This window comes from Schistocerca piceifrons, chromosome 5 (genome assembly GCF_021461385.2).
Source record: "Schistocerca piceifrons isolate TAMUIC-IGC-003096 chromosome 5, iqSchPice1.1, whole genome shotgun sequence".
NCBI classification, from domain to species: domain Eukaryota; kingdom Metazoa; phylum Arthropoda; class Insecta; order Orthoptera; family Acrididae; genus Schistocerca; species Schistocerca piceifrons.
Window position 1 is genome coordinate 599460761 of NC_060142.1, and position 20773 is coordinate 599481533.

Here is a 20773-nt window from a genome sequence, read left to right on the forward strand (position 1 = left end):
GCGATGTGGTGGACCACTGTTGCCAAACCAAAGCTTCGAAAGAGTCTCATTTATTATAGTGCTCAGAAAGCACGCGCCTGCAAGAAGACCTTTGAGTTTTACTACACTGTGTTGCGACAATTGTATGATTCATCCACTGCGACCAACACTAACTTTCCATCAATTCAACGTGTCAAGGCTAAACTTGTCAGCTTGAAGCGTCAACAATTGGAAGGTCTGAAAGTTAAATCCAAACCTAAATCTGTTTTAGCCGACGAAATGACATCTATGTACCATTTATTCAAGCATTTATCACGCCGCCGCCGGGCTTTCATTGATGTTTTGGAAAGAGATAATGGGGAATTACTCTCTACTCAAGCGGCCATTATTAGTGAAATTCACCAACATTTCCAACGACTGTATTCCAGTGAGATTGTCAATGAACCTGCTGTCAGTGCAGTGGTCAATGTTTTTGATCGGGCGATTAGTCCTGCTGACAATGTCGACTTTTTATCGGATTTCACTCCCGAGGAAGTTTTAGCCTTGATCTCCAAGTCGCCTTCCTTTAAATCGCCTGGTCCTGATGGTTTGCCCAAGGAATTTTATACCAAATTCTGGAATGTCCTTGGTGGTACTTTTACTGAAATTGTTAATGAAGTCATGAGTGGTGGTCCTCTTCCTGCCGACTTGAAAGTGGGTAGAATTGTTTTAGTCCCGAAGAGAACTGGTCACAAGCGAGTTGATAATCTCCGTCCAATCACATTATTGAACTTTGATTATAAAACGATTGCCCGAGCGATTAATAGCAGAATGACCCCCATCCTTGGAAAAGTTATTCATTCACATCAGTCTTGCCTTCCAGGGAGATCCATTATGACTCCGGTTGCAGAGTACAGAGACGTTATTTCAGTAGCGGCCGTAACCAACATCAAATGTGCTTTCCTTTTTCTTGACTTTTGCAAAGCTTTTGACCGCGTTAGTCATCACTATTTAGAACGCATCCTGCAACGAATTGGACTCGAAGAACGAGCTGTGGCAGTCATTCGGAATATGATAACCGGCATTACTGCTAGGATCACAGTTAACGGTCAGCTGACACAAGCAGTTAGCATACGACGCGGTGTACCGCAAGGCAGTCCGTTGTCGATGTCGCTCTTTGTTTTGTCGCTCGAGCCATTTCTGAAGAGATTGTGTCTCACATTAAGTGGCCTTTCTGTCTTAGGGAGCAATCTTACTGTGAGGGCTTACGCCGATGATGTTGCTGTTATCCTACGTCATGAGTCTGAAGTGGCCCAATTGCGGGCTGAGATTGATACTTACAGCACTGCTTCTGGGGCGAAACTCAGTGAGGGTAAATGTAAGGTTCTACGCTTACGGGGCTTCGAATCTCTTGCTATACCGTGGGCGCAGATCGTCGAACAACATGTTGCTCTGGGTATCATCATCGATAGGTGTCCCTTACGTATGGCAGCTAAAAACTGGAAACTTACTGCCAATCGAATACAGGGAGCTATAGTGGAAAACACATGGCGATCGACAAATATCCTCCAGAAGATCAGGATTTTGAATACCTACATACTCTGTAAAGCTTATTATGTCGCTCAGGTGTTCCCTCTTCCCAAAATGCAAGCCCATAAGATCATGCGTTTGTCCAGCAGGTTTGTGTGGCTCGGTCATATTTTTAAGTTAACCTATACCACACTGTCTAAGTCAGTGCAAGCTGGGGGCCTGCAACTCAATGATATCCGTCGAAAGGCGACAGCACTCTATATAAAACGAACAACTGCGATAATTACCACGATGCCCCATACTATCACATCGAAGCTGTTTCGCATTGTTCGCCCTAAATGTATGAAACCGCCAATTGACATCGGTAAACTCAACTTTCAATTGCAACATGTCGGTGTTTATTACCTCGAAATTAGTTACTTAGGTGACAGTGTTTTCACAAGTCCTTGTCTCACGACAGTGTTCTTACTTGCTCAGTGGCAGAAGTACGAAGCTCCAACTACAATTGAAATGCACTACCCAAGAATCGTCTGGACGGCAGTGTGGACCAATATTACTCTAAAAATTCATTCCTCCGATGTGATTTCCGCCTGGTATAAAGTTGTCCACAATCTTGTTCCAACCAACGAAAAACTCAACCGCATTGGCTTAAGTGCTACTGACAACTGCCTCAAATGTGGATTCGTTGACACTCTGAGGCACAGGTTTACTTGCTGCGGGCATCAGTTCAACTGGCATTGGGTGCGGAAACGATTGGCGCTGCTCACACGTAGCACTGAAAGACTTTATACAACTGATATCCTCCTGTGGCCTGATACACGGTATTACCCCACAACGAAAAACAATACTGTTATGTGGATGCTGGGTCATTTTGTCAATTACGTCATCACTAACCACGGAGAAGACAATATTACTGCCTTTACTGCTTATATGGAAACGGCATATTGGCGAAGTACCCAGTTCCCGCACATTAAAAGGGATTTTGGAAACATGTTAAAAATACTGTTTGAGAAACAGGGAATTGGGTGATTCTAAAGTCAATCCGCCATTACTGTTAACATTTCCACGGTGAAGTTCCCAAGTACAAGCGAACACTGAATACTATTTTCGTTATCGTTTCACCTATGGCGCTTGAAGAACCTGAGGTTTTCTTTTCTTTCTTATTCCTCATTATTTGTTTTTTGCGGGAAGAGACATTTTTTTTTCCCCTTGTTTTGAGAGAGATTTCTATTTTTCGTTGCACTTATATTACAAAGAAGCCGAGGCAATGAACTCCTTGTAATCCGGAAGAACCAGTATTCTTTTTGTGTACTGTTGTACGACGCCAGTGAATCTGGAGACTTTGATTTCTTTTGACTATAGCTGATGAAGCTCGCCAAGGACGGCATTCATGGAGAGCGCAAGGAGGGCTGTAAGGGGAGAAGGAAGGCCCTAAAAAAAAAAAACAAAAATAAAAAAAAAAAAAAAAAAAAAAAAAAGTGGTAGAGCACTGGTCTCGTAAACCAGGGGTCGTGAGTTCGAACCTCACAGAAGGCATTCATTTTTTAAACCTTCCTGCAAGGAGCGGAGCTATCTCGAGCAGCATCTAACACATGGCAGTACACTGAATGAAAGGAATGTTCTACAACCTATGACAAGTATTCTACTGGCCTCAGAGGTTTTCTGAATGCATAGGTTGAACATTGGTTTGTATGCATTTTGTAGTATAATGTCATGCTTGGCGATGTCATTCGTTTACGAGCCTCGCTACAGTGTGCATGCACGTTATCCATGTGAAGAGGCGTAAGCAAATGCTACCACTCTGCGAGATTCCTGCAGAAGGTATACGAATTGCGTTGCTATACAGAGCACAAGGGAGCCAAAGTCAAGGCCTCCGTGGCGCAATCGGCTAGCGCGTTCGGCTGTTAACCGAAAGGTTGGTGGTTCGAGCCCACCCGGGGGCGAAATCGTTTTAACCGGCACCGAGGTGAGGACATACGTCAACTTTGTTAGAGATACACAGCTAGTGTGACAATTTGGCTGCGTTTGAGTGATGCCACAGAGCCTTATACACATTCAGCCAAGTGACACTGTAGGTAAAAACATGGCCCTACACAGACGTTCTACTGTTTTCCTTTTTATTCGTCATGTGTGACACTGCAGTAGAGGGACGCCCACTACAAAAGACGCATTCTTTACATTCAATTTCAGCATATACGTCGCGAGTGCCATATGACAGGGCCTGTCTCTCGATGTCGATTTGTATTTGGTGTCTCTTAAGTGTCGGTCTGCAGTAGGCCGCTGTTGGCCGAGCGACGTGCAGTCGCCTTACATGAAGCCCCATGGGCAACGCCAGTGCCACTGTGGACAACAGCATACTGTAGCCAGAGAGACGAGCCGAAAGGCGCATTTCGCAGTCGAGCCACGCTGTCCCACAAGCTGTGCACTAGGTCAGGATTGTGCAGACCGCAAACTTTTGGTGGGCCGACGCTCGTCGTCGATCGCAAGGGCGAAACATTCAAGAGATTTGGAAAACGGCAATGTGGACACCCCCAGCAGCAGCTGTGTGCCAAATCCGATATCTGGTCGAGGGCTGCAAGATTCAGTATGATGAAGTACCAATTTGGGGATAGCTCACAAACGCTAAGCTGCCGCCTTCTTAGCTCAGTGGTAGAGCACTGGTTTCGTAAACCAGGGGTCGTGAGTTCGAACCTCACAGAAGGCATTCATTTTTTAAACCTTCCTGCAAGGAGCGGAGCTATCTCGAGCAGCATCTAACACATGGCAGTACACTGAATGAAAGGGATGTTCTACAACCTATGACAAGTATTCTACTGGCCTCAGAGGTTTTCTGAATGCATAGGTTGAACATTGGTTTGTATGCATTTTGTAGTATAATGTCATGCTTGGCGATGTCATTCGTTTACGAGCCTCGCTACAGTGTGCATGCACGTTATCCATGTGAAGAGGCGTAAGCAAATGCTACCATTCTGCGAGATTCCTGCAGAAGGTATACGAATTGCGTTGATATACAGAGCACAAGAGAGCCAAAGTCAAAGCCTCCGTGGCGCAATCGGCTAGCGCGTTCGGCTGTTAACCGAAAGGTTGGTGGTTCGAGCCCACCCGGGGGCGAAATCGTTTTAACCGGCACCGAGGTGAGGACATACGTCAACTTTGTTAGAGATACACAGCTAGTGTGACAATTTGGCTGCGTTTGAGTGATGCCACAGAGCCTTATACACATTCAGCCAAGTGACACTGTAGGTAAAAACATGGCCCTACACAGACGTTCTACTGTTTTCCTTTTTATTCGTCATGTGTGACACTGCAGTAGAGGGACGCCCACTACAAAAGACGCATTCTTTACATTCAATTTCAGCATATACGTCGCGAGTGCCATATGACAGGGCCTGTCTCTCGATGTCGATTTGTATTTGGTGTCTCTTAAGTGTCGGTCTGCAGTAGGCCGCTGTTGGCCGAGCGACGTGCAGTCGCCTTACATGAAGCCCCATGGGCAACGCCAGTGCCACTGTGGACAACAGCATACTGTAGCCAGAGAGACGAGCCGAAAGGCGCATTTCGCAGTCGAGCCACGCTGTCCCACAAGCTGTGCACTAGGTCAGGATTGTGCAGACCGCAAACTTTTAGTGGGCCGACGCTCGTCGTCGATCGCAAGGGCGAAACATTCAAGAGATTTGGAAAACGGCAATGTGGACACCCCCAGCAGCAGCTGTGTGCCAAATCCGATATCTGGTCGAGGGCTGCAAGATTCAGTATGATGAAGTACCAATTTGGGGATAGCTCACAAACGCTAAGCTGCCGCCTTCTTAGCTCAGTGGTAGAGCAATGGTCTCGTAAACCAGGGGTCGTGAGTTCGAACCTCACAGAAGGCATTCATTTTTTAAACCTTCCTGCAAGGAGCGGAGCTATCTCGAGCAGCATCTAACACATGGCAGTACACTGAATGAAAGGAATGTTCTACAACCTATGACAAGTATTCTACTGGCCTCAGAGGTTTTCTGAATGCATAGGTTGAACATTGGTTTGTATGCATTTTGTAGTATAATGTCATGCTTGGCGATGTCATTCGTTTACGAGCCTCGCTACAGTGTGCATGCACGTTATCCATGTGAAGAGGCGTAAGCAAATGCTACCATTCTGCGAGATTCCTGCAGAAGGTATACGAATTGCGTTGATATACAGAGCACAAGGGAGCCAAAGTCAAGGCCTCCGTGGCGCAATCGGCTAGCGCGTTCGGCTGTTAACCGAAAGGTTGGTGGTTCGAGCCCACCCGGGGGCGAAATCGTTTTAACCGGCACCGAGGTGAGGACATACGTCAACTTTGTTAGAGATACACAGCTAGTGTGACAATTTGGCTGCGTTTGAGTGATGCCACAGAGCCTTATACACATTCAGCCAAGTGACACTGTAGGTAAAAACATGGCCCTACACAGACGTTCTACTGTTTTCCTTTTTATTCGTCATGTGTGACACTGCAGTAGAGGGACGCCCACTACAAAAGACGCATTCTTTACATTCAATTTCAGCATATACGTCGCGAGTGCCATATGACAGGGCCTGTCTCTCGATGTCGATTTGTATTTGGTGTCTCTTAAGTGTCGGTCTGCAGTAGGCCGCTGTTGGCCGAGCGACGTGCAGTCGCCTTACATGAAGCCCCATGGGCAACGCCAGTGCCACTGTGGACAACAGCATACTGTAGCCAGAGAGACGAGCCGAAAGGCGCATTTCGCAGTCGAGCCACGCTGTCCCACAAGCTGTGCACTAGGTCAGGATTGTGCAGACCGCAAACTTTTAGTGGGCCGACGCTCGTCGTCGATCGCAAGGGCGAAACATTCAAGAGATTTGGAAAACGGCAATGTGGACACCCCCAGCAGCAGCTGTGTGCCAAATCCGATATCTGGTCGAGGGCTGCAAGATTCAGTATGATGAAGTACCAATTTGGGGATAGCTCACAATTTGGCTGCGTTTGAGTGATGCCACAGAGCCTTATACACATTCAGCCAAGTGACACTGTAGGTAAAAACATGGCCCTACACAGACGTTCTACTGTTTTCCTTTTTATTCGTCATGTGTGACACTGCAGTAGAGGGACGCCCACTACAAAAGACGCATTCTTTACATTCAATTTCAGCATATACGTCGCGAGTGCCATATGACAGGGCCTGTCTCTCGATGTCGATTTGTATTTGGTGTCTCTTAAGTGTCGGTCTGCAGTAGGCCGCTGTTGGCCGAGCGACGTGCAGTCGCCTTACATGAAGCCCCATGGGCAACGCCAGTGCCACTGTGGACAACAGCATACTGTAGCCAGAGAGACGAGCCGAAAGGCGCATTTCGCAGTCGAGCCACGCTGTCCCACAAGCTGTGCACTAGGTCAGGATTGTGCAGACCGCAAACTTTTAGTGGGCCGACGCTCGTCGTCGATCGCAAGGGCGAAACATTCAAGAGATTTGGAAAACGGCAATGTGGACACCCCCAGCAGCAGCTGTGTGCCAAATCCGATGTCTGGTCGAGGGCTGCAAGATTCAGTATGATGAAGTACCAATTTGGGGATAGCTCACAAACGCTAAGCTGCCGCCTTCTTAGCTCAGTGGTGAAGTCTGCCTGCAGCGGCCGTGGCGTGCGGTTGTCTGTGCTTCGCGCTGCGGCTGGCAGTTCCGCTTGCGACGCCGTGCAGGTCGCACGTGTTGTGCCTTCGCTCCGCAATAGCGTGTGCAAGCTGTGACTACTTTCGTTGTTTACGTTGTTTGCTAGATTTGCTGTCTTGTGTTTCCGTCACTTCACTTCGCTTTTAGTGTTTTGTGTCGTTGTGTGTTAGCGGTCTCGACCGTTTAATAAGTGGATATGTCGTCCAGGTTGTTCCCAAGGAAATGTACTCTGTGTTTCGAATTTGACAAGTCTACACGTCATGTTCAACCGAGTTCCATGGAAGTTCACGATTTCATAGTGGATGTCATTGGTATTACGTCTGACCAGGTTCATACTGCCTATTACGACACAGATCTCTACTGTTTCTTCGTCAAGTTGTTAAACCCTGTGTTACTGGAGAGGATTCTGTTAAAACATGGTAGCAGAGCTGAGTTCCGTCATCGTGACGCCTCGGTGAGTACTGTCCTCATATCCAATGCTGATGTAGAATATAAAAATGTCCGTGTGTACAACCTGCCGCCGGAAGTTGAAAACTGTTATTTACGTGAGATTTTGACGAAGTATGGGGAGGTCAAGCAAATCCGTAACGAACGTTGGTCTAGCCAACATCGGTTACAGTGTTTTAGTGGCGTCCGGTCAGTCGAAATGCACGTCAAGCAAGATATCCCCTCCCATCTTATTGTTTGTGGGTATAAAGTGCATGTCACGTACAGTGGGCAACCAGGCACATGCTTTATTTGTAACGAAACTGGCCACTTGCGTACGAACTGCCCTAAACGTGTCTTTGTTCTCAAAAGTACTTTGGAACAGCGTAGAAAATTGACATTGGCCGATCTTGTTAGGGAGGCCCCAATCACGGACATCGAACGCCCTAGTGATAGTGAAATATTGCCCCCGGAGCCTGGTTTGCCTGTTGCCGACTTTCCACCCTTTCCTTCAAAACCGGTTACCGATCCGCCTGCTTCCAAATCTGACGTGCAGCTGCTGAGCCACAAACGGCGACGAACGTGTGATGATGATAGTCCGGACGAAGATCTCCAGGAATTAGAACATGACGTCCCGAAAGAGATGCCGGTTACGGTTACTAACTCACGTTTTTCTGAACCGTCGCACGCAGCTGTCGACGTTGCGGCTATTGACGTCATTCCGAGTGACGTACAGGCAGCTTTGGCATCACAACAGCCGAGCCCGCCGCCTGAAGTCGCGACGTCACCACAGGACGAATCACAACAAGCGCGTGCTCCCGATAAGCATAACGAGGAAGGCAGTATTTGTGTACAAACTGAAGGAAGTCAAAGTCCGTCTACAAACAACCACGAAGTTCGTGCTAGTGACAACAAACAAACTTGTCCACCTTCTGAGTCAGTTCTTTCTGCAGATCAGATGGCTGAGGCGTCACATCACGTTATGGACTGCGAAGTCACTCAGGACCCTCCCACGCCTCCGTCTGCCGATGTGTTCCCTAGCAGAGCACGTAGTAGGACCAAAGTTCAACCGAACGTCAACGCAGTACGGAAGAAAAACAAACCCAACGATACCCAAGTGACTGTTCGTGATCCTCCCGACAATGCAGACCATTCCGAAGTTTCTATGCCCTTGTAATGCGACCAGTGTTGTTTAGTGACCCTTTCCGTACCTCACTGTACTAATGGCACAAGCGTACAAATTCGTCTCCCTGAACATAAATAAGATTCGATCTGATCTCAAAATTGCGGCCCTACAGCAGTTTCTATACGAATCTGACGCTGATATTGTGTTGTTACAGGAAGTTACTGTTTTGAATCTCTTCATCTCTGGTTTTAAAACCATATCAAACGTTGCTCCTGAGGAAAGTACAGGTACCGCACTTTTAATACGGGAAGGTATTCCAGTTGGGGAGATCGAGTTTTTAGATTCCGGTCGAGGAGTGGGCTGTAAAATTTTTGATGTCACCCTTGTTAACTTATATGCCCCGTCAGGCAACAGCAACAAATTCGAACGGTCACGTTTTTATAAGGAGGATGTTACGTATCTGTTGCGGGGAAGTCCTCAAAACCTGATAATAGGAGGTGACTTTAACTGTGTTCTACGTAAAAACGATCAGTCCCCTAATTTTAACTACTGTAAAGAACTGCACGAGCTCGTTAAGAATATTAAGCTGAAAGATGCTTGGGAACTGAAGTATCCTACTTTAGTTAAATTCGCTTTTTTCACCGTTGCTTCATGCAGCCGTCTGGATAGACTTTATCTATCGGACTGTATCAGTGACCGACTCCTAGCGGTTGACGTAATCCCGGCTAGTTTTACCGACCATTGCGCTGTTGCGGCAACAGTTCACTTAAATCGACAGCCTACCAAATTATTTCGTTCCCCGTGGATGTTAAACATATCGCATCTGGCGGACGCTGAATTATTTGACGTTATCAGACATGTGTGGGAAACTTGTTTGCGTTCCATCACTTTTTATCCGACTAAAGCGATGTGGTGGACCACTGTTGCCAAACCAAAGCTTCGAAAGAGTCTCATTTATTATAGTGCTCAGAAAGCACGCGCCTGCAAGAAGACCTTTGAGTTTTACTACACTGTGTTGCGACAATTGTATGATTCATCCACTGCGACCAACACTAACTTTCCATCAATTCAACGTGTCAAGGCTAAACTTGTCAGCTTGAAGCGTCAACAATTGGAAGGTCTGAAAGTTAAATCCAAACCTAAATCTGTTTTAGCCGACGAAATGACATCTATGTACCATTTATTCAAGCATTTATCACGCCGCCGCCGGGCTTTCATTGATGTTTTGGAAAGAGATAATGGGGAATTACTCTCTACTCAAGCGGCCATTATTAGTGAAATTCACCAACATTTCCAACGACTGTATTCCAGTGAGATTGTCAATGAACCTGCTGTCAGTGCAGTGGTCAATGTTTTTGATCGGGCGATTAGTCCTGCTGACAATGTCGACTTTTTATCGGATTTCACTCCCGAGGAAGTTTTAGCCTTGATCTCCAAGTCGCCTTCCTTTAAATCGCCTGGTCCTGATGGTTTGCCCAAGGAATTTTATACCAAATTCTGGAATGTCCTTGGTGGTACTTTTACTGAAATTGTTAATGAAGTCATGAGTGGTGGTCCTCTTCCTGCCGACTTGAAAGTGGGTAGAATTGTTTTAGTCCCGAAGAGAACTGGTCACAAGCGAGTTGATAATCTCCGTCCAATCACATTATTGAACTTTGATTATAAAACGATTGCCCGAGCGATTAATAGCAGAATGACCCCCATCCTTGGAAAAGTTATTCATTCACATCAGTCTTGCCTTCCAGGGAGATCCATTATGACTCCGGTTGCAGAGTACAGAGACGTTATTTCAGTAGCGGCCGTAACCAACATCAAATGTGCTTTCCTTTTTCTTGACTTTTGCAAAGCTTTTGACCGCGTTAGTCATCACTATTTAGAACGCATCCTGCAACGAATTGGACTCGAAGAACGAGCTGTGGCAGTCATTCGGAATATGATAACCGGCATTACTGCTAGGATCACAGTTAACGGTCAGCTGACACAAGCAGTTAGCATACGACGCGGTGTACCGCAAGGCAGTCCGTTGTCGATGTCGCTCTTTGTTTTGTCGCTCGAGCCATTTCTGAAGAGATTGTGTCTCACATTAAGTGGCCTTTCTGTCTTAGGGAGCAATCTTACTGTGAGGGCTTACGCCGATGATGTTGCTGTTATCCTACGTCATGAGTCTGAAGTGGCCCAATTGCGGGCTGAGATTGATACTTACAGCACTGCTTCTGGGGCGAAACTCAGTGAGGGTAAATGTAAGGTTCTACGCTTACGGGGCTTCGAATCTCTTGCTATACCGTGGGCGCAGATCGTCGAACAACATGTTGCTCTGGGTATCATCATCGATAGGTGTCCCTTACGTATGGCAGCTAAAAACTGGAAACTTACTGCCAATCGAATACAGGGAGCTATAGTGGAAAACACATGGCGATCGACAAATATCCTCCAGAAGATCAGGATTTTGAATACCTACATACTCTGTAAAGCTTATTATGTCGCTCAGGTGTTCCCTCTTCCCAAAATGCAAGCCCATAAGATCATGCGTTTGTCCAGCAGGTTTGTGTGGCTCGGTCATATTTTTAAGTTAACCTATACCACACTGTCTAAGTCAGTGCAAGCTGGGGGCCTGCAACTCAATGATATCCGTCGAAAGGCGACAGCACTCTATATAAAACGAACAACTGCGATAATTACCACGATGCCCCATACTATCACATCGAAGCTGTTTCGCATTGTTCGCCCTAAATGTATGAAACCGCCAATTGACATCGGTAAACTCAACTTTCAATTGCAACATGTCGGTGTTTATTACCTCGAAATTAGTTACTTAGGTGACAGTGTTTTCACAAGTCCTTGTCTCACGACAGTGTTCTTACTTGCTCAGTGGCAGAAGTACGAAGCTCCAACTACAATTGAAATGCACTACCCAAGAATCGTCTGGACGGCAGTGTGGACCAATATTACTCTAAAAATTCATTCCTCCGATGTGATTTCCGCCTGGTATAAAGTTGTCCACAATCTTGTTCCAACCAACGAAAAACTCAACCGCATTGGCTTAAGTGCTACTGACAACTGCCTCAAATGTGGATTCGTTGACACTCTGAGGCACAGGTTTACTTGCTGCGGGCATCAGTTCAACTGGCATTGGGTGCGGAAACGATTGGCGCTGCTCACACGTAGCACTGAAAGACTTTATACAACTGATATCCTCCTGTGGCCTGATACACGGTATTACCCCACAACGAAAAACAATACTGTTATGTGGATGCTGGGTCATTTTGTCAATTACGTCATCACTAACCACGGAGAAGACAATATTACTGCCTTTACTGCTTATATGGAAACGGCATATTGGCGAAGTACCCAGTTCCCGCACATTAAAAGGGATTTTGGAAACATGTTAAAAATACTGTTTGAGAAACAGGGAATTGGGTGATTCTAAAGTCAATCCGCCATTACTGTTAACATTTCCACGGTGAAGTTCCCAAGTACAAGCGAACACTGAATACTATTTTCGTTATCGTTTCACCTATGGCGCTTGAAGAACCTGAGGTTTTCTTTTCTTTCTTATTCCTCATTATTTGTTTTTTGCGGGAAGAGACATTTTTTTTTCCCCTTGTTTTGAGAGAGATTTCTATTTTTCGTTGCACTTATATTACAAAGAAGCCGAGGCAATGAACTCCTTGTAATCCGGAAGAACCAGTATTCTTTTTGTGTACTGTTGTACGACGCCAGTGAATCTGGAGACTTTGATTTCTTTTGACTATAGCTGATGAAGCTCGCCAAGGACGGCATTCATGGAGAGCGCAAGGAGGGCTGTAAGGGGAGAAGGGAGGCCCTAAAAAAAAAAAACAAAAATAAAAAAAAAAAAAAAAAAAAAAAAAAAAAGTGGTAGAGCACTGGTCTCGTAAACCAGGGGTCGTGAGTTCGAACCTCACAGAAGGCATTCATTTTTTAAACCTTCCTGCAAGGAGCGGAGCTATCTCGAGCAGCATCTAACACATGGCAGTACACTGAATGAAAGGAATGTTCTACAACCTATGACAAGTATTCTACTGGCCTCAGAGGTTTTCTGAATGCATAGGTTGAACATTGGTTTGTATGCATTTTGTAGTATAATGTCATGCTTGGCGATGTCATTCGTTTACGAGCCTCGCTACAGTGTGCATGCACGTTATCCATGTGAAGAGGCGTAAGCAAATGCTACCATTCTGCGAGATTCCTGCAGAAGGTATACGAATTGCGTTGATATACAGAGCACAAGGGAGCCAAAGTCAAGGCCTCCGTGGCGCAATCGGCTAGCGCGTTCGGCTGTTAACCGAAAGGTTGGTGGTTCGAGCCCACCCGGGGGCGAAATCGTTTTAACCGGCACCGAGGTGAGGACATACGTCAACTTTGTTAGAGATACACAGCTAGTGTGACAATTTGGCTGCGTTTGAGTGATGCCACAGAGCCTTATACACATTCAGCCAAGTGACACTGTAGGTAAAAACATGGCCCTACACAGACGTTCTACTGTTTTCCTTTTTATTCGTCATGTGTGACACTGCAGTAGAGGGACGCCCACTACAAAAGACGCATTCTTTACATTCAATTTCAGCATATACGTCGCGAGTGCCATATGACAGGGCCTGTCTCTCGATGTCGATTTGTATTTGGTGTCTCTTAAGTGTCGGTCTGCAGTAGGCCGCTGTTGGCCGAGCGACGTGCAGTCGCCTTACATGAAGCCCCATGGGCAACGCCAGTGCCACTGTGGACAACAGCATACTGTAGCCAGAGAGACGAGCCGAAAGGCGCATTTCGCAGTCGAGCCACGCTGTCCCACAAGCTGTGCACTAGGTCAGGATTGTGCAGACCGCAAACTTTTAGTGGGCCGACGCTCGTCGTCGATCGCAAGGGCGAAACATTCAAGAGATTTGGAAAACGGCAATGTGGACACCCCCAGCAGCAGCTGTGTGCCAAATCCGATATCTGGTCGAGGGCTGCAAGATTCAGTATGATGAAGTACCAATTTGGGGATAGCTCACAAACGCTAAGCTGCCGCCTTCTTAGCTCAGTGGTAGAGCACTGGTCTCGTAAACCAGGGGTCGTGAGTTCGAACCTCACAGAAGGCATTCATTTTTTAAACCTTCCTGCAAGGAGCGGAGCTATCTCGAGCAGCATCTAACACATGGCAGTACACTGAATGAAAGGAATGTTCTACAACCTATGACAAGTATTCTACTGGCCTCAGAGGTTTTCTGAATGCATAGGTTGAACATTGGTTTGTATGCATTTTGTAGTATAATGTCATGCTTGGCGATGTCATTCGTTTACGAGCCTCGCTACAGTGTGCATGCACGTTATCCATGTGAAGAGGCGTAAGCAAATGCTACCATTCTGCGAGATTCCTGCAGAAGGTATACGAATTGCGTTGATATACAGAGCACAAGAGAGCCAAAGTCAAGGCCTCCGTGGCGCAATCGGCTAGCGCGTTCGGCTGTTAACCGAAAGGTTGGTGGTTCGAGCCCACCCGGGGGCGAAATCGTTTTAACCGGCACCGAGGTGAGGACATACGTCAACTTTGTTAGAGATACACAGCTAGTGTGACAATTTGGCTGCGTTTGAGTGATGCCACAGAGCCTTATACACATTCAGCCAAGTGACACTGTAGGTAAAAACATGGCCCTACACAGACGTTCTACTGTTTTCCTTTTTATTCGTCATGTGTGACACTGCAGTAGAGGGACGCCCACTACAAAAGACGCATTCTTTACATTCAATTTCAGCATATACGTCGCGAGTGCCATATGACAGGGCCTGTCTCTCGATGTCGATTTGTATTTGGTGTCTCTTAAGTGTCGGTCTGCAGTAGGCCGCTGTTGGCCGAGCGACGTGCAGTCGCCTTACATGAAGCCCCATGGGCAACGCCAGTGCCACTGTGGACAACAGCATACTGTAGCCAGAGAGACGAGCCGAAAGGCGCATTTCGCAGTCGAGCCACGCTGTCCCACAAGCTGTGCACTAGGTCAGGATTGTGCAGACCGCAAACTTTTAGTGGGCCGACGCTCGTCGTCGATCGCAAGGGCGAAACATTCAAGAGATTTGGAAAACGGCAATGTGGACACCCCCAGCAGCAGCTGTGTGCCAAATCCGATATCTGGTCGAGGGCTGCAAGATTCAGTATGATGAAGTACCAATTTGGGGATAGCTCACAAACGCTAAGCTGCCGCCTTCTTAGCTCAGTGGTAGAGCACTGGTCTCGTAAACCAGGGGTCGTGAGTTCGAACCTCACAGAAGGCATTCATTTTTTAAACCTTCCTGCAAGGAGCGGAGCTATCTCGAGCAGCATCTAACACATGGCAGTACACTGAATGAAAGGAATGTTCTACAACCTATGACAAGTATTCTACTGGCCTCAGAGGTTTTCTGAATGCATAGGTTGAACATTGGTTTGTATGCATTTTGTAGTATAATGTCATGCTTGGCGATGTCATTCGTTTACGAGCCTCGCTACAGTGTGCATGCACGTTATCCATGTGAAGAGGCGTAAGCAAATGCTACCATTCTGCGAGATTCCTGCAGAAGGTATACGAATTGCGTTGATATACAGAGCACAAGAGAGCCAAAGTCAAGGCCTCCGTGGCGCAATCGGCTAGCGCGTTCGGCTGTTAACCGAAAGGTTGGTGGTTCGAGCCCACCCGGGGGCGAAATCGTTTTAACCGGCACCGAGGTGAGGACATACGTCAACTTTGTTAGAGATACACAGCTAGTGTGACAATTTGGCTGCGTTTGAGTGATGCCACAGAGCCTTATACACATTCAGCCAAGTGACACTGTAGGTAAAAACATGGCCCTACACAGACGTTCTACTGTTTTCCTTTTTATTCGTCATGTGTGACACTGCAGTAGAGGGACGCCCACTACAAAAGACGCATTCTTTACATTCAATTTCAGCATATACGTCGCGAGTGCCATATGACAGGGCCTGTCTCTCGATGTCGATTTGTATTTGGTGTCTCTTAAGTGTCGGTCTGCAGTAGGCCGCTGTTGGCCGAGCGACGTGCAGTCGCCTTACATGAAGCCCCATGGGCAACGCCAGTGCCACTGTGGACAACAGCATACTGTAGCCAGAGAGACGAGCCGAAAGGCGCATTTCGCAGTCGAGCCACGCTGTCCCACAAGCTGTGCACTAGGTCAGGATTGTGCAGACCGCAAACTTTTAGTGGGCCGACGCTCGTTGTCGATCGCAAGGGCGAAACATTCAAGAGATTTGGAAAACGGCAATGTGGACACCCCCAGCAGCAGCTGTGTGCCAAATCCGATATCTGGTCGAGGGCTGCAAGATTCAGTATGATGAAGTACCAATTTGGGGATAGCTCACAAACGCTAAGCTGCCGCCTTCTTAGCTCAGTGGTAGAGCACTGGTCTCGTAAACCAGGGGTCGTGAGTTCGAACCTCACAGAAGGCATTCATTTTTTAAACCTTCCTGCAAGGAGCGGAGCTATCTCGAGCAGCATCTAACACATGGCAGTACACTGAATGAAAGGAATGTTCTACAACCTATGACAAGTATTCTACTGGCCTCAGAGGTTTTCTGAATGCATAGGTTGAACATTGGTTTGTATGCATTTTGTAGTATAATGTCATGCTTGGCGATGTCATTCGTTTACGAGCCTCGCTACAGTGTGCATGCACGTTATCCATGTGAAGAGGCGTAAGCAAATGCTACCATTCTGCGAGATTCCTGCAGAAGGTATACGAATTGCGTTGATATACAGAGCACAAGGGAGCCAAAGTCAAGGCCTCCGTGGCGCAATCGGCTAGCGCGTTCGGCTGTTAACCGAAAGGTTGGTGGTTCGAGCCCACCCGGGGGCGAAATCGTTTTAACCGGCACCGAGGTGAGGACATACGTCAACTTTGTTACAGATACACAGCTAGTGTGACAATTTGGCTGCGTTTGAGTGATGCCACAGAGCCTTATACACATTCAGCCAAGTGACACTGTAGGTAAAAACATGGCCCTACACAGACGTTCTACTGTTTTCCTTTTTATTCGTCATGTGTGACACTGCAGTAGAGGGACGCCCACTACAAAAGACGCATTCTTTACATTCAATTTCAGCATATACGTCGCGAGTGCCATATGACAGGGCCTGTCTCTCGATGTCGATTTGTATTTGGTGTCTCTTAAGTGTCGGTCTGCAGTAGGCCGCTGTTGGCCGAGCGACGTGCAGTCGCCTTACATGAAGCCCCATGGGCAACGCCAGTGCCACTGTGGACAACAGCATACTGTAGCCAGAGAGACGAGCCGAAAGGCGCATTTCGCAGTCGAGCCACGCTGTCCCACAAGCTGTGCACTAGGTCAGGATTGTGCAGACCGCAAACTTTTAGTGGGCCGACGCTCGTCGTCGATCGCAAGGGCGAAACATTCAAGAGATTTGGAAAACGGCAATGTGGACACCGCCAGCAGCAGCTGTGTGCCAAATCCGATATCTGGTCGAGGGCTGCAAGATTCAGTATGATGAAGTACCAATTTGGGGATAGCTCACAAACGCTAAGCTGCCGCCTTCTTAGCTCAGTGGTAGCGCAGTTCCGCTTTAGACGCCGTGCAGTGTGGACGTGCCTAGTCTTCCGCTCCGCCGTAGCGTTACGTATAGTGGACTATCGTTTTTGTTTACGTGTTGTGTTGCAACTTCTGTGAGTGTTTCTCCGTCGTTGTTTCGTACCTTGTGTTACTTTCTGTCCTTATTTCAGTGTTTTTTGTGTAGCGGTTTCGACCGCATATTTTGAAAATGTCGTCCCAGGTTATTCCTCGTCAGGCTACAGTTAGTTTTGCTTTTGACAAGTCCACCCGCCATGTGCAACCTAGTTCTCTTGAGATTCATGATTGGTTGGTAGATACCTTTGGTGTTCATTCGGATCAGGTGCACACTGCTTATTTTGATACCGAACTGTATGTTTTCTTTGTTAAGTTTATGGAGCCACTTCAGGTTGATAAAATTCTTTCTAAATATGGTCATCAAGTTCTCTTTTGGCATCGGGATGATTCTGTAAGTACCGTGCTGCTTTCCAATGCTTCCATCACGTATACCAATGTTCGTGTTTACAACCTTCCACCGGAGGTGGATAATGTCTATCTTAAGGAGGGTCTACAGAAGTATGGTGATGTAAAGAGCATTCGCCTTGAACGCTGGTCAAGCCAACATCGCCTGCAATGTTACAGTGGTATTCGTTCAGTCGAAATGCACGTTAAGCAGAATATTCCATCCCACCTGCAGATCGGTGGATATCGTGTCCATGTAACATATAGTGGTCAGGTTGGCACCTGTTTTTTGCGCAATGAAAGTGGTCACGTGCGTACCGACTGTCCGCGGAGAGTTTTTGTTTTAAAAAATTCTCTCGAACAGCGTCGCAAGTTAACGGTCGCTGACCTCGTTGCAGGTGGTTCTGCTCTTGGTGTAGCACAGTCCAGTGGTAGTAGCGCCCCGCCACAGGTTTTGCGCACCCCTGATACAGAATTTCCTCCTTTGCGTGCTAAATCTGATGTTGTTCCGTCTGTCCCTCAGGTGGGTGTGCCACTTTTGAATAATAAGAGGCGTCGCCCACACGATGGAAATAGTACGGATGAGGATCTCCCTGAGATGCCCCAGTCCGAGCGACTGGCATCCTCCGAGCCACTGTGTACTGTAGCTGCTCCCTGCCCTCCTGAGGTAGCGGTTCCGGTGGCGGCTGCTGGCGCCCCTCCGGCCTCCGACGCAGCTTCTCTCGAGTCGGGTCGTCGGTCGGGCCTGTTGGCGCCGTCTTCCGAACCGACTTCGATGTCACAACAAGTGGAGCCGCGACAACTTCCTGCTTCGCTGCCCCATACCTCTGCCAGCGGAGCTGCTCCGCTTCTTTCCAACTCTGCGGCCTCGGACCTTCCTGCTCACGTTTCGCCTCCGTGCAGTCCATGTTTGCCGGAAGCTAGTGCAGGTGTTGACCATTCCGTTTTGTCGGATGTTTCCCCCGCGACCCCGGATCCCGCATGTGGACCGGCGCGGGTGGTGTCGGATACAGAACTTGACCCTCCTACGTCACCGGCGGCTGAAGTTTCCTTGCCCGTCAGCCGACGCAAGTTACGCGTTCAGCCGAACGTTAATGCTGTTCGTAAAAAACCGAAACGTAAGGGATCCGCGGAACGGGGTAGCAGTCCCCCTCCCTCGGATGCCTCCGTCACCCCTGCTATGGACTGTGACGCTGGTGCGTCGGTGTAGGTGATTTGTTTTCTCGGTTTTCTCTCTATGGTTCAAGCATACACCTTTCTTACCTTAAATGTTAACCGTATTGAGTCCGACGTTCGCATTGCCTCTTTGCGGCAGTTTATTTACGACGCCTGTGCGGACGTAGTGTTTTTGCAGGAAGTGTTGTTTTCTGATCTCTCTCTACCTGGATTTCAAACTGTTTTTAATGTCGCGCCGGAATATTCAACAGGAACTGCTCTTTTCTTTCGAGAGGGCATTCCTATTACTGACATTGAATTCCTTGACTCTGGCCGTGGGATTGGTTGTCGTCTTTTTGATCTCCGCCTCGTTGTTTTGTATGCCCCCTCTGGTTCGGGTCACACTGTGGCTCGATCGCGCTTTTATAAAGAAGAGCTTATTTATCTTTTGCGCCAGAGTCCTCGGAGTCTCCTGCTCGGAGGCGATTTTAATTGTGTTTTACGCCCTGCAGACCAGTCCCCCAATTTTAATTATTGCCGTGATTTACATGACTTAGTTCGTACGATGCATCTGCGTGATGTTTGGGAACACAAATATCCAACCCTGGTGAAATATACGTTTTTTACCGCGTCCTCATGCAGTAGACTCGACAGATTCTATTTATCTGATTTTTTATGTGATAAAATTCTTTCTGTCGATGTTATTCCTACTAGTTTTTCTGACCATTGTGCTTTTACTGCAACTGTAAATCTTAGTCGCCAACCTGCAAAACTTTATCGTTCCCAGTGGATGTTAAATGTTTCCCACCTTGCCGACAGTGCTATGGATGATGTTATAAGTGGCGTGTGGGAGCGATGTCTTCGCTCTGTCCCGCGATACCCTTCCTTGCTGGTTTGGTGGACTGCGTTTGCCAAGCCCAAGATTCGTCAGACTTTGATTTTCTACTGTGCTGCTAGGACGCGTGATTTTAAGAACACGTATGAATATTACTACTCTGTCCTGCGTGAACTATATGACGCGGCGGGTACCTCTCCACTGCGGATCCATGATGTTCGTCGTATTAAAGCCAAGCTCTTGAGCCTTAAACGACGACAGATGGATGGTCTGCGAGTTAAGTCGAAACCTCACTCTCTTGTTGAAGGTGAACTGACATCCTTGTACCACCTGCTACGGCATCAGACTCGTCGTCGTCGCTCCTTCATCTCTTCTCTTACGGTGGATGATGGGCGACAGCTTAGTGCACAGGAGGAAATGGTTCGTGCTCTTCATCAGTATTACACTAGTCTCTATTCTGCCGATGATTCTGGTGAGTCTCTTTCGGATGATGTCTTTGGGGATCTAACTGCGACGATCGCGCCTGACGCGAACGGCGAATTTCTCCGGGAGTTCCAGGTAGATGATGTTTTCGATTTTATTGCTCGCTCTCCGTCCAGTAAATCGCCGGGTCCAGACGGCCTGCCTAAAGAATTTTATCTCCGTTTTTGGCCTCTTTTGGGTGGCATTTTTACGCAGATTTTAAATGAGATTGTCAGAGGGATGGATGTGCCTGCCGATTTTAAAGTAGGGAAAATTGTTTTAATTCCGAAGTCCTCTGGTCGTTTATCTGCTGCCAATCTTCGTCCGCTCACATTGCTGAATTTTGACTATAAGACAGCTGCTAGAGCGCTCAATAGCCGGCTGTCTTCTCTGCTTCGGGGTGTGATTGGTGCACATCAATGTTGTTTTCATGATAGATCTATTCTGACACCAGTAGCCGAATATCGGGATGTTGTCTCGGTTGCGGCGGTTACAAACGTACATTGTGCCTTTGCCTTCCTTGATTTTTATAAGGCTTTTGATCACGTCAGTCATGTGTTTTTAGATCGTGTTTTAGGTACAATAGGTTTTAACGCTTCATCACGTGGTGTTCTTGGCAATTTGTA

At 47.3% G+C, this 20773-nt stretch overlaps 12 non-coding genes across 12 annotated transcripts; all 12 read left to right on the plus strand.

The window, feature by feature from the left end:
• The first annotated feature begins 3357 nt into the window (after positions 1-3357).
• Trnan-guu lies at positions 3358-3431 on the plus strand. The gene has a single exon. It is a non-coding gene; the product is annotated as a tRNA-Asn (tRNA).
• Positions 3432-4120: 689 nt separating this feature from the next.
• Positions 4121-4192, plus strand: Trnat-cgu. The gene has a single exon. It is a non-coding gene; the product is annotated as a tRNA-Thr (tRNA).
• A 333-nt stretch (positions 4193-4525) lies between these two features.
• Trnan-guu lies at positions 4526-4599 on the plus strand. Its single transcript has one exon. It is a non-coding gene; the product is annotated as a tRNA-Asn (tRNA).
• A 689-nt stretch (positions 4600-5288) lies between these two features.
• Positions 5289-5360, plus strand: Trnat-cgu. The gene has a single exon. It is a non-coding gene; the product is annotated as a tRNA-Thr (tRNA).
• A 333-nt stretch (positions 5361-5693) lies between these two features.
• On the plus strand, positions 5694-5767 carry Trnan-guu. Its single transcript has one exon. It is a non-coding gene; the product is annotated as a tRNA-Asn (tRNA).
• A 7182-nt stretch (positions 5768-12949) lies between these two features.
• On the plus strand, positions 12950-13023 carry Trnan-guu. Its single transcript has one exon. It is a non-coding gene; the product is annotated as a tRNA-Asn (tRNA).
• A 689-nt stretch (positions 13024-13712) lies between these two features.
• Trnat-cgu lies at positions 13713-13784 on the plus strand. The gene has a single exon. It is a non-coding gene; the product is annotated as a tRNA-Thr (tRNA).
• Positions 13785-14117: 333 nt separating this feature from the next.
• On the plus strand, positions 14118-14191 carry Trnan-guu. Its single transcript has one exon. It is a non-coding gene; the product is annotated as a tRNA-Asn (tRNA).
• Positions 14192-14880: 689 nt separating this feature from the next.
• Positions 14881-14952, plus strand: Trnat-cgu. Its single transcript has one exon. It is a non-coding gene; the product is annotated as a tRNA-Thr (tRNA).
• A 333-nt stretch (positions 14953-15285) lies between these two features.
• Positions 15286-15359, plus strand: Trnan-guu. The gene has a single exon. It is a non-coding gene; the product is annotated as a tRNA-Asn (tRNA).
• A 689-nt stretch (positions 15360-16048) lies between these two features.
• On the plus strand, positions 16049-16120 carry Trnat-cgu. The gene has a single exon. It is a non-coding gene; the product is annotated as a tRNA-Thr (tRNA).
• A 333-nt stretch (positions 16121-16453) lies between these two features.
• On the plus strand, positions 16454-16527 carry Trnan-guu. The gene has a single exon. It is a non-coding gene; the product is annotated as a tRNA-Asn (tRNA).
• Positions 16528-20773: the final 4246 nt, after the last annotated feature.